We start from the raw sequence: 11186 nt of genomic DNA, 5'->3' as shown, positions 1-11186 counted from the left end.
CAAAGCGTTCTTGAGGGTACATGGGAATTTCATCTAGTCACTTTCATCATGTTGGTTTGGTTTGTGTTCGCTACTTTGATAATTTGATATGTGGGTGTGCTACTTCTTGAGCTTGCGTTGGTTTTTTCCTTTGAAGAGGAAAGGGTGATGCAGCAAAGTAGAGTAAGTATTTCCCTCAGTTTGAAAACCAAGGTATCAATCCAGTAGGAGACAACGAACAAGTCACCGAATACCTGCACAAACAATCAACAACATGCACCCAACGCGATAAAGGGGTTGTCAATCCCTTCACGGTTACTTGCAAAAGTGAGATATGATAGAGATAGATAAACGGTAAAGTAAATATTTTTGGTATTTTTGGTTTATAGATCGGAAAGTAAAAGATTCCAAAGGAAGTAAATTGGAAACTAAAATTGTAGATCAGAAACTTATATGATGGAAAATAGACCCGGGGGCCATAAGTTTCACTAGAGGCTTCTCTCAAGATAGAAAATAGTACGACGGGTGAACAAAGTACTGCCGAGCAATTGATAGAAAAGCGCAAAGTTATGACGATATATAAGGCAATGATCATGAACATAGGCATCACGTCCGTGTCAAGTAGACCGACTCCTGCCTGCATCTACTACTATTACTCCACACATTGACCGACTCCTGCCTGCATCTAGAGTATTAAGTTCATGAAGAACAGAGTAATGCATTAAGTAAGATGACATGATGTAGAGGAATAAACTCAAGCAATATGATGTAAACCCCATCTTTTTATCCTTGATGGCAACAATACAATACGTGCTTGCTGCCCCTACTGTCATCGGGAAAGGACATCGCAAGATTGAACCCAAAGCTAAGCACTTCTCCCATTGCAAGAAAAACCAATCTAGTTGGCCAAACCAAATCGATAGTTCGAAGAGACTTGCAAAGATATCAAATCATGCATATAAGAATTCAGAGAAGATTCAAATCATATTCATAGATAAACTGGTCATAAATCCACAATTCATCGGATCTCGGCAAACACACCACAAAAAAGTATTACATCGAATAGATCTCCAAGAACATCGAGGAGAACATGGTATTGAGAATCAAAGAGAGAGAAGAAGCCATCTAGCTACTAGGTATGGACCCGTAGGTCTGTGGTAAACTACTCACGCTTCATCGGAAGGGCAATGGTGTTGATGTAGAAGCCCTCCGTGACCGAATCCCCCTCCGATAGGATGCCGGAAAAGGCCACTAGAAGGGATCTCACAGGTACATAAGGTTGCGGTGGTGGAAAAGTGTTTTCGTGGCTCTCTCTGTTGGTTTTTGGGATATATGAAAATATATAGGCGAAGAAACTAGGTCGGTGGAGTCACGAGGGGCCCACAAGGGTGGGGGCGCGCCCTTCGTCCTTGTGGCCACCTCGTGGATTCTCTGACTTGCACTCCAAGTCCTCTGGATGTCCTCTGGTCCAAGAAAATCATCGCGAAAGTTTTATTCCGTTTGGACTCCGTTTGGTATTCCTTTTCTGCGAAACTCTAAAACAAGGAAAAAACAGAAATTGGCACTCGGCTCTAGGTTAATAGGTTAGTCCCAAAAAAATATATAAAATAGCATATTAATGCATATAAAACATCCAAAACAGATAATATAATAGCATGGAACAATCAAAAATTATAAATACGTTGGAGACGTATCAAGCATCCCCAAGCTTAATTCCTGCTCGTCCTCGAGTAGGTAAATGATAAAAGCAGAATTTTTGATGTGGAATGCTACCTAACATATTTATCCATGTAATTTCTTTATTGTGGCATGAATGTTCAGATCCGAAAGATTCAAAACAAAAGTTTAATATTGACATAAAAATAATAATACTTCAAGCATACTAACAAGGCAATTATGTCTTCTCAAAATAACATAGCCAAAGAAAGCATATCCCTACAAAATCATATAGTCTGGCTATACTCCATCTTCATCACACAAAATATTTAAATCATGCACAACCCCGATGACAAGCCAAGCAATTGTTTCATACTTTTGATGTTCTCAAACTTTTTCAACTTTCACGCAATACATGAGCGTGAGCCACGGACATAGCACTATATATAGGTGGAATAGACGGTGGTTGTGGAGAAGACAAAAAGGAGGAGATAGTATCGCATCAGCTAGGCGTATCAACGGGCTATGGAGATGCCCATCAATAGATATCAATGTGAGTGAGTAGGGATTGCCATGCAATAGATGCACTAGAGCTATAAGTTTATGAAATCTCAAAAAAACTAAGTGGGTGTTCATCCAACTTGCTTACTCACGAAGACCTAGGGCAATTTGAGGAAGCCCATCATTGAAATATACAAGCCAAGTTCTATAATGAAAAATTCCCACTAGTATATGAAAGTTACAATATAGGAGACTCTCTATCATGAAGATCATGGTGCTACTTTGATGCACAAGTGTGGTAAAAGGATAGTAACATTACCCCTTCTCTCTTTTCTATAATGTATTATTATTATTTTTAATTTGGGCCTTCTCTCATTTTTTTGGGCCTCTTTTTTTTCGTTCGGAGTCTCATCCTGACTTGTGGGGGAATCATAGTCTCCATCATCCTTTCCTCACATGGGACAATGCTCTAATAATGAAGATCATCACACTTTTATTTACTTACAACTCAAGAATTACAACTCGATACTTAGAACAAAATATGACTCTATATGAATGCCTTCGGCGTATCGGGATGTGCAATGAATCAAGAGTGACATGTATGAAAGAATTATGAACAGTGGCTTCGCCACAAATACAATGTCAACTACATGATCATGCAAAGCAATATGACAATGATGGAGCGTGTCATAATGAACGGAACGGTGGAAGGTTGCATGGCAATATATATCGGAATGGATATGGAAATGTCATAATAGGTAGGTATGGTGGCTATTTTGAGAAGGTATATGGTGGGTTTATGGTACCGGCAAAAGTTGCGCGGCACTAAGGGTGAGAGTGCGTATAATCCATGGACTCAACATTAGTCATAGAGAACTCATATACTTATTGCAAAAATCTATTAGTTATCGAAACGAAGTACTACGCGCATGCTCCTAGGGGGATAGATTGGTAGGAAAAGACCATCGCTCGTCCCCGACCGCCACTCATAAGGAAGACAATCAATAAATAAATCATGCTCCGACTTCATTGTTGGGGAACGTAGTATTTCAAAAAAATTGCCTACGATCATGCAAGATCTATCTAGGAGAAGCATAGCAACGAGCGGGGAGAGTGTGTCCATGTACCCTCGTAGACCGAAGGCTGAAGCGTTTAGTAACGTGGTTGATGTAATTGAACGTCTTCGCAATCCAACTGATCCAAGCACCGAACATATGTCACCTCCGCGTTTAGCACACGTTCAACTCGATGACGTCCCTCGAGCTCTTTATCCAGTTGAGGCCGAGGGAGAGTTTCGTCAGCACGACGGCGTGGCGACGGTGATGATGAATTTACCAGCGCAGGGCTTCGCCTAAGCACTATGATGATATGACCGAGCTGTGTAACTGTGGAGGGGGGCACCGCACACGGCTAAGAGATTGTATGTTGTGCCTTTGGGGTGCCCCCTGCCCCTGTATATAAAGGAGGGGAGGAGGAGGCCGACCAACAAGGGGCGAGCCAGGGAGAAGGGAGTCCTACTAGGACTCCAGTCCTAGTAGGATTCGGGCCCACCCTTTTTTCCTTCTACCGGAGGGGGAAAAGGGAAAGGAGAGGGAGTAGGAGAAGGAAAGGGGGTGGCGCCCCCTTCCCAAGTCCAATTCGGCCTCCTCCCTTGTGGGGGCGCACCAGCCCCTTGTGGGCTGGTTAGCCTCCCTCCTATGGCCCATAAGGCCCATATCTTTCCCCGGGGGGTTCCGGTAACCCCTCCGTTACTCCGGTATGTACCCGATACACTCCGGAACCCTTCCGGTGTCCAAATACTACCTTCAAATATACCAATCTTTACCTCTCGACCATTTAGAGACTCCTCGTCATGTCCGTGATATCATCCGGGATTCCGAACGACCTTCGGTCATCAAATCACATAAACTCATAATACAAATCGTCATCGAACGTTAAGCGTGCGGATCCTACGGGTTCAAGAACTATGTAGACATGACCGAGACACATCTCTGGTCAATAACCAATAGCGGAACCTGGATGCTCATATTGGCTCCTACATATTCTACAAATATCTTTATCGGTCAAACCGTATAACAACATATGTTATTCCCTTTGTCATCGGTATGTTACTTGCCCGAGATTCAATCGTCGGTATCATCATACCTAGTTCAATCTCGTTACCGGCAAGTCTCTTTACTCGTTCCGTAATGCATCCTCCCGTAACTAACTCATTAGTCACATTGCTTGCAAGGCTTATAGTGATCCGAGAGGACCTAGAGATACCTCTCCGATACACGGAGTGACAAATCCTAATCTTGATCTATGCCAACCCAACAAACACCTTAGGAGACACCTGTAGAGCATCTTTATAATCACCCAGCTACATTGTGACGTTTGATAGCACACAAGGTGTTCCTCCGGTATTCGGGAGTTGCATAATCTCATGGTCATAGCAACATGTATAAGTCATGATGAAAGCAATAGCAATAAAACTAAATGATCATTATGCTAAGCTAACAGATGGGTCTTGTCCATCACATCATTCTCTAATGATGTGATCCCGTTGATCAAATGACAACACATCTCTATGGTCAGGAAACTTAACCATCTTTGATTAACGAGCTAGTCAAGTAGAGGCATACTAGGGACACTCTGTTTTGTCTATGTATTCACACATGTACTGAGTTTCCTGATAATACAATTCTAGCATGAATAATAAACATTTATCATGATATAATGAAACATAAATAATAACTTTATTATTGCCTATAGGGCATATTTCCTTCATTCATCACATAACGGTTCACCATACGTGCATGCTACGGGAATCAAAAACTTTAACACAAGTATTTCTCAAATTCACAATCACTTACTAGCATGACTCTAATATTACCATCTTCATATCTCAAAACAATAATAAGGAATCAAACTTCTCATAGTATTCAATGCACTTTATATGAAAGTTTTTATTATATCCCTCTTGGATGCCTATCATATTAGGACTAAATTTATAACCAAAGAAAATTACCATGCTGTTTAGAGACTCTCAAAATAATATAAGTGAAGCATGAGAGTTCATCAATTTCTATAAAATAAAACCACCGTCGTGCTCTAAAAAGATATAAGTGAAGCACTAGAGCAATATTGCCTTGATCAAAAGATATAAGTGAAGCACATAGAGTATTCTAATAAATCACGATTCATGTGTGTCTCTCTCAAAAGGTGTGTACAGCAAGGATGATTGTGGCAAATTAAAAAGAAAAGACTCAAATCATACAGGACGCTCCAAGCAAAACACATATCATCTGGTGAATAAAAATATAACCTAAAGTAAAGTTACCGATAGACAAAGACGAAAGAGGGGATGCCTTTCGGGGCATCCCCAATCTTAGGCTCTTGGTTGTCCTTGAATATTACCTTGGGGTGCCTTAGGCATCCCCAAGCTTAGGCTCTTGCCACTCCTTATTCCATAGTCCATCAAATCCTTACCCAAAACTTGAAAACTTCACAACACAAAACTCAACAGAAAATTTCATAAGCTCTGTTAGTATAAGAAAATAAATCACCACTTTTGGTACGGTTGTGAACTCATTCTTTATTTATATTAGTGTAATATCTACTGTATTCCAACTTTTCCATGGTTCATACCCCCGATACTAGCCATAGATTCATCAAAATAAGCAAACAACACATAGAAAACAGAATCTGTCAAAAACAGAACAGTCTGTAGCAATCTGAATAGTTCGAATACTTCTGTAACTCCAAAAATTCTGAAAAATTAGGACAATAGAGGAAATTTGTATATCAATCTTGTGTAAAACATTCAGAATTTTATCACGCATCTGTGATTTTAATAAATTCTGGGACTAGGCACAAAAGTTTCTGTTTTTCAGCAAGATCAAATCAACTATCACCGTAAGCTATCCCAAAGGTCTTACTTGGCACAAACACTAATTAAAACACAAAACCAAATTTAAACAGAGGCTAGATGAAATATTTATTGTAAAACAGAACCTAAAAAGCAAAAACAAAAAATAAAATTGGGTTGCCTCCCAACAAGCACTATTGTTTAACGCCCATAGCTAGGCATAAAACACGAATAGATCTTAGTATTATCATCTTTGGCATGCAATCCATAAGTGGCTCTCATAATATATTCATAAGGCAATTTAATTTTCTTTCTTAGAAAGTGTTCCATACCTTTCCTTAATGGAAATTGAAATCTAATGTTTCCTTCTTTCATATCAATAATTGCACCAATCGTTCTAAGGAAAGGTCTACCAAGAATAATAGGACACGTAGGATTGCAATCTGTATCAAGAACAATGAAATCTACGGGCACATAATTCCTATTTGCATCAATAAGAACATCATTAATCCTTCCCATATGCTTCTTAATAGTGGAATCTGCAAGACGCAAATTTAAAGAACAATCATCAAATTCACAGAAACCTAGCACATCACATAGAGTTTTTGGAATCGTGGAAACACTAGCACCCAAATCACACAAAGCATGGCATTCACAATCTTTGATCTTAATCTTACTAGTAGGTTCCCACTCATCATAAAGTTTTCTAGGGATTGAAACTTCCAATTCAAGATTTTCTTCGAAAGATTGCATCATGGCATCAACAATATGTTTAGTAAAGGCTTTGTTTTGATTATAAGCATGAGGAGAATTCAACATGGATTGCAACAAGGAAATACAATCTATTAAAGAACAATTATCACAATTAAATTCCTTGAAATCCAAAAGAGTGGGTTCATTGCTAATTAAAGTTTTGACCTCTCCAATCCCACTTTTATCAATTTTTGCATCAAGATCTAAAAGCTCCAATCATTGGGACGCCTTTTAACTAAAGTTGACTCATCTCCAGTCCTATCTTTACCAAGATTTATATTGGAAAACAAAGATTAAATAGGAGTCACATCAATCACTTTAAGATCTTCATCATTATTTTCACGGAAACTAGAAGAACACGCTTTTATAAACCAATCTTTTTTAGCACGCATCTTAGCGGTTCTTTCCTTGCACTCATCAATGGAAATTCTCATAGCTTTGAGAGACTCATTAATATCATGATTGGGTGGAATAGAACTAAGTTCAAAGAATCAACATCAAGAGAAATTCTGTCCACGTTCCTAGCCAAATCATCAATCTTGAGCAATTTTTCTTCAATCAAAGCATTGAAATTCTTTTGCGAACTCATAAATTCTTTAACACTATTCTCAAAATCAGAGGGCATCTTATTATAATTTACATAAGAATGGTTGTAGGAATTACCATAATTATTAAAGGAATTACTAGGAAACGGTCTAGGATTAAAATTACCTCTATACGCGTTATTACCAAAATTGTTCCTACCAACAAAATTCACATCCATAGATTCATTATTACTCTCAACCAAAGTAGACAAAGGCATATCATTAGGATCAATAGGAGTACTATTGCTAGCAAATAATTTCATAACCTCATCCATCTTTCCACTCAAAACATTAATCTCTTCAATCGCATGCACTTTTTTATTAGTGGAAGATCTTTCGGTATGCCATTGAGAATAATTAACCATAATATTATCTAGGAGTTTAGTAGCTTCTCCTAAAGTAATTTCCATAGAAGTACCTCCCACGGCCGAATCTAAAAGATTTCTAGAGGCAAAATTCAATCCGGCATAATTTTTTTGTATAATCATCCACAAATTCAAACCATGCGTAGGGCAATTTCGTATCATCAATTTCATCCTCTCCCAAGATTGTGCAACATGTTCATGATCAAGTTGCTTAAAATTCATAATATCGTTCCTAAGGGAGATGATCTTAGCGGGAGGAAAATACTTGGAAATAAAAGTATCTTTACACTTATTCCATGAATCAATACTATTTTTAGGCAAAGATGAAAACCAAGTCTTAGCACGATCTCGAAGCGAGAACAGAAATAGCTTCAGTTTAACAATATCATTATCCACATATTTTTTCCTTTGCATATCACAAAAATCAACGAAATTGTTTAGATGGGATGCAGCATCCTCACTAGGAAGGCCGGAAAATTGATCTTTCATAACAAGATTCAGCAAAGCGGCATTAATTTCACAAGATTCCGCATTAGTAGAGGGAGCAATCGGAGTAATAATAAAATCATTGTTGTTGGTATTGGAAAAGACACACAATTTGGTATTCTCTTGAGCCATCGTGACAAAGCAAGCAATCCAACACACTAGCACACAGAAAGCAAGCGAAGAAGACGAACGGAAGAGGGGCGAAGAAAAGGCAAATCTTTTCGCAAATCATTTTAGAAGTGGGGGAGAGGAAAACGAGAGGCGAATGGCAAATAATGTAATGCAAGAGATGAGAGCTTATGATGGGTACTTGGTATGTCTTGACTTGGCGTAGATCTCCTCGGCAACGGCGCCAGAAATTCTTCCTGCTACTTCTTGAGCTTGCGTTGGTTTTTCCCTTGAAGAGGAAAGGGTGATGCAGCAAAGTAGAGTAAGTATTTCCCTCAGTTTGAGAACCAAGGTATCAATCCAGTAGGAGACAACGAACAAGTCACTGAATACCTGCACAAACAAACAACAACTTGCACCCAACGCGATAAAGGGGTTGTCCATCCCTTCACGGTTACTTGCAAAAATGAGATCTGATAGAGATAGATAAACGGTAAAGTAAATATTTTTGGTATTTTTGGTTTATAGATCGGAAAGTAAAAGATTGCAAAGGAAGTAAATTGGAAACTAAAATTGTAGATCGGAACTTATATGATGGAAAATAGACCCGGGGGCCATAGGTTTCACTAGAGGCTTCTCTCAAGATAGAAAATATTACGATGGGTGAACAAATAACTGCCGAGCAATTGATAGAAAAGCGAAAAGTTATGACTATATCCAAGGCAATGATCATGAACATAGGCATCATGTCTGTGTCAAGTAGACCGACTCCTGCCTGCATCTACTACTATTACTCCACACATCGACCGACTCCTGCCTGCATCTACTACTACTACTCCACACATCGACCGACTCCTGCCTGCATCTAGAGTATTAAGTTCATGAAGAACAAAGTAACGCATTAAGTAATATGACATGATGTAGAGGAATAAAATCAAGCAATATGATGTAAACCCCATCTTTTTATCCTCGATGGCAACATTACAATACGTGCCTTGATGCCCCTACTGTCACTTTGAAAGGACACCGCAAAATTGAACCCAAAGCTAAGCACTTCTGCCATTGTAAGAAAAACCAATCTAGTTGGCCAAACCAAATCGATAGTTCGAAGAGACTTGCAAAGATATCAAATCATGCATATAAGAATTCAGAGAAGATTCAAATAATATTCATATATAAACTGATCATAAATCCACAATTCATCAGATCTCGGCAAACACACCGTAAAAAAGTATTACATCGAATAGATCTCCAAGAACATCGAGGAGAACATGGTATTGAGAATCAAAGAGAGAGAAGAAGCCATCTAACTACTAGCTATGGACCCGTAGGTCTGTGCTAAACTACTCACGCTTCATCGGAAGGGCAATGGTGTTGATGTAGAAGTCCTCCGTGATCGAATCCCCCTCCGGCAGGACACCAAAAAGGCCCCTAGATGGTATCTCATGGGTACAGAACGTTGTTGTTGTGGAAAAGTGTTTTCGTGGATCTCTCTGCTGGTTTTGGATATATGAGAATATATAGGCGAAGAAACTAGGTCGGTGGAGTCACGAGGGGCCCACAAGGGTGGTGGGCACGCCCTACACCCCTGGGCGCCCCCTCCGTCCTTGTGGTCGCCTCATGGCTTCTCTGACTTGCACTCCAAGTCCTCTGGATGTCTTCTGGTCCAAGAAAAATCATCGCGAAAGTTTTATTCCGTTTGGACTCCGTTTGGTATTCCTTTTCTGCGAACCTCTAAAACAAGGAAAAAACAGAAACTGACACTGTGCTCTAGGTTAATAGGTTAGTCCCAAAAATAATATAAAATAGCATATTAATGCATATAAAACATCCAAAACAGATAATATAATAGCATGGAACAATCAAAAATTATAGATACGTTGGAGACGTATCAGGGTGGACCGGTGCTTAGGTGTTGTTCTTACTTGAACAACCCTCCTACTTATGATTAACCCCCTCGCAAGCATCCGCAACTACGAGAAAAGTATTAAGAATAAATTCTAACCATAGCATTAAACTTTTGGATCCAAATCAGTCTCTTACGGAATAGCGCATAAACTAGGGTTTAAGCTTATGTCACTCTCGCAACCCATCATCTAATAACTACTCCACAATGCATTCCCTTAGACCCAAATATGGTGAAGTGTCATGTAGTCGACGTTCACATGACACCACTAAGAGAATCACAACATACATACTATCAAAATATCGAACACATATCAAGTTCACATGATTACTTGCAACAAGATTTCTCCCGTGAGACGCCCCCGATTCAATCGTACACTAATCATACACGCAAATGTGTACGATCAAGATCGAGGACTCACGGGAAGATATCACAACACAACTCTAGACACAAATTAAAATAAAAAAGCTTTATATTACAAGCCAGGGGCCTCGAAGGCTCGAATACATAAGCTCGAAAACACAAGAGTCAGCGGAAGCAATAATATCTGAGTACAGACATAAGTTAAACAAGATTGCCTTAAGAAGGCTAGCACAAAAGTAGCAACGATCGAAAAGGCAAGGCCTCCTGCCTGGGACCTCCTAACTACTCCTCGAAGCTGAACTCCACGTAGAATCATCCTCGGGATCTCTAGCTCATGGACTCTAGCATCTGGTTGCGACAACCAGGTATAGAAAGGGGAAAAGAGGGAGAAAACCAACCGTGAGTACTCATCCAAAGTACTCGCAAGCAAGGAGCTACACTACATATGCATGGGTATATGTGTAAAGGGCCATATCGGTGGACTGAACTGCAGAATGCCAGAATAAGAGGGGGATAGCTAATCCTGTCGAAGACTACGCTTCAGGCCACCTCCATCTTGCAGCATGTAGAAGAGAGTAGATGGTAAGTTCACCAAGTAGCATAGCATAATCCTACCCGGCGATCCCCTCCTCGTC

The sequence above is a fragment of the Aegilops tauschii genome, chromosome 3 (assembly GCF_002575655.3).
Source record: "Aegilops tauschii subsp. strangulata cultivar AL8/78 chromosome 3, Aet v6.0, whole genome shotgun sequence".
NCBI classification, from domain to species: domain Eukaryota; kingdom Viridiplantae; phylum Streptophyta; class Magnoliopsida; order Poales; family Poaceae; genus Aegilops; species Aegilops tauschii.
The sequence above is the reverse complement of the archived record's forward strand: the minus strand, read 5'-3'. Positions refer to the sequence as shown.